At 47.6% G+C, this 2,642-nt stretch overlaps 1 pseudogene; it reads left to right on the top strand.

Annotated features, from left to right (window-relative positions):
* The first annotated feature begins 587 nt into the window (after positions 1 to 587).
* Positions 588 to 1,814, top strand: LOC125507525 (annotated as a pseudogene).
* Positions 1,815 to 2,642: the final 828 nt, after the last annotated feature.

Raw genomic sequence — 2,642 nt, 5'->3', positions numbered from 1 at the left:
CCGATGGATGTGGAGAGAGAACGTGCATGCAGGACTGGTCGGTTAATTTCGGGTGGAGTAATTGTTGCTGGATCTGTATGTGAAAGAAGTTTTAAAGAATATGTTTTTGTGGCGTGTGATTCATGATTGATTACTCAAATTTTGAGTCAAAGTATGACTAACAACTCCGGGGGAGACGGACGAAGAGTTTTTTTTTTCGATAAACACACACAGACGAGAGTAAATATTTGCAATGAGCGATAGAACAACGAGTTGTGATGGAAGCGTTCGTGGAAACTGAAGAAGCGCCGCATCACTGCGGCTTGTTGGCTTCTCACTTTACCGTCTTAGATTCACTGGCCTGTCCAGTCGCGAGGTTATTATGAACCGGCGATTGGTATTCTACGCACATAGTGGATGCCATGGATCCGTCTCCTCGGCGCACCGCGCGTGCACGGGGAGATACTCCGGCTGCTGGTGTGATGGGCATGAATAAAACCAAACAAGGCCACCATAAGTACCACTGATTGTTCAGCTCCGTCCCATTCTGGCCATAGCCAAACTCCGTTCTTCTTCCACTTTCTCACCTCTGCTCTGCTATGTTATCCATGGTCGACAGCGGTCGTGGCACGCAATGGCAGTCCTCGCCGGCCATCGTGGCGCGAGCTGTGCAAGTGTCTGGCTCGCACATTCTGAAGATAGATGGGTACTCCCGAACCAAGGGGCTGGGCAGCGCATCACGTCTGAGACGTTCCAGGTCGGTGGCCATCTCTGGTGTATGAAATACTACCCGGATGGCTACACAGGCTACAATAACTCAATATCCATCAGTCTGTGTCTTGATCAGGCTGAGGTCAATGAGGTTCGAGCAGGATACAAGATTAGTTTTCTTGATCAGGATGGAGAACCAGTGCCTTCGCCTACCTACAACCAAGCATGTTAAACTTCCTTCAAAGAACAAGGTCCACAGGTTTGCTATAATCTCATCAGTAGGAAGGACTTAGAGGAGTCGGTCTACCTCAAAGATGATATTTTCAGCGTTAGGTGTAATATCACTATTCCAAAGGAGATCTTCACAGAGCCCATCCAGCTATTTGTCCTGGTGCCACCGTCCGACGTGCATCAGCATCTTGGCCGGTTACTCTTGGCAGGCGATGGGGCCGATATCACCTTCAAGGTTGGCGGGATACTTTCTCTGCACACAGGTGCGTGCTTGCTGCCCGGTCCTCTGTCTCCAGGGCGGAGCTCTTTGGTCCTATGAAGGAGAAGACCACAACTTGTGTACATATAAAGGATATGGAAGCTAGGGTCTTCAAGGCCATGCTCCACTTCATCTACTCGGACTCGCTGCCACATATTGACGACGACGATTCTATTGGGATGGCTCAGCATCTGCTTGTAGCGGCGGACAGGTATAACCTCGAGAGGCTGAAGCTGATATGCGTGCAGAAGCTGTGCAACAACATGGACACAAGCATGGCGGCGACAACCTTAGCATTGGCTGAGCAGCACGGATGCCGCGGGCTCAAGGAAGTATGCTTCAAGTTCCTTGGATCCGCAAGTAATATTCTGAAGGCGGTCATGGCGAGCGATGGATTTGAGCATCTGAGGAGCAGCTGTCTCTCTGTTCTCAAGGAGCTTGTGGCCAAACTTGCTCCCTGATCTTAGGTCGAAAGCAACGAAACTATGGGATTATCAGGACTATCATGCCGCTTCTATTTTCAGTAGAGACACTAGCATCGAAGTACTCAAATTTGTATCAATCATTCATGTACTCTCCAGTGACTTGCCTTCCATCGGCAGCTTATCAATCCAAATAATGTAGCAGAAGGCATCAACTTATATAAATGATTTTACCAAGCAAGGGAAAATTGTATAACATAATTCCAAATTCATACTAATCCGGTAAAATTGTCTTCAGGGTCTGATGGCTTTTCTTCAGACGGGCCCTGCCATTTTGTTCAACTCGCGAGTGAAAAGGCAAGATTAGCCAACATAAATCTCTGGCGACAGATGCGGCCAATTATCTCTGTTCTCAATTTCAACCAAGGGGGTCCCTGTGAAGAAAGATCGGCAGTGGTTAGGTTAGCCTGGAAGCTGCAGAATCCAAGAGAAATAAGGGATGGAAGAAGAGGAAAAGAAAGCATGTAGTAGAGCTTTTCCAGAAGGTGGAGCTCATTCACATGTTCCTATGTTCCTATATCTGTGAAAAAAGTTCAGTTAAGATCAAAGCGGCCACATTCATTGAAAAAACAAAACCAGAGTAGTTCGGACAAACACGCACCATCTGCATGTCTCGAAAATGAGAAAAGCCTGAAAGTATGAAGGCTAGAGAACCCCAGCAGGGGAACTTATTACATCAGCAAAGGAAATTAAAAGTCTGCAGAGAGGCAGACAGACTACATGAAAAACGAGGGAAACAACAGCTAAAGCTATAACTTGGGGAAGATTCTTCACGCGCCGAGCATCACGTTTGTGCCACCCGGAGCGAGATCCATCTCCACAGCTTGAAGATGGTGTAAGACCCCACTCTTGATTTTCTTGATCGGCTGAGTCGGCGACAGAGGCAGCTCCAAGGGGGTGACAGGGCTTGGCGTCATGTGGTTAATCTGCTTTATTTTGACTGATGCAACTATAAACTATTGCCAGAAAGGATACCACTT

This window comes from Triticum urartu, chromosome 5, assembly GCF_003073215.2.
Source record: "Triticum urartu cultivar G1812 chromosome 5, Tu2.1, whole genome shotgun sequence".
Taxonomy (NCBI): Eukaryota; Viridiplantae; Streptophyta; class Magnoliopsida; order Poales; family Poaceae; genus Triticum; species Triticum urartu.
This window is presented reverse-complemented; position numbering and strand designations above follow the sequence as displayed.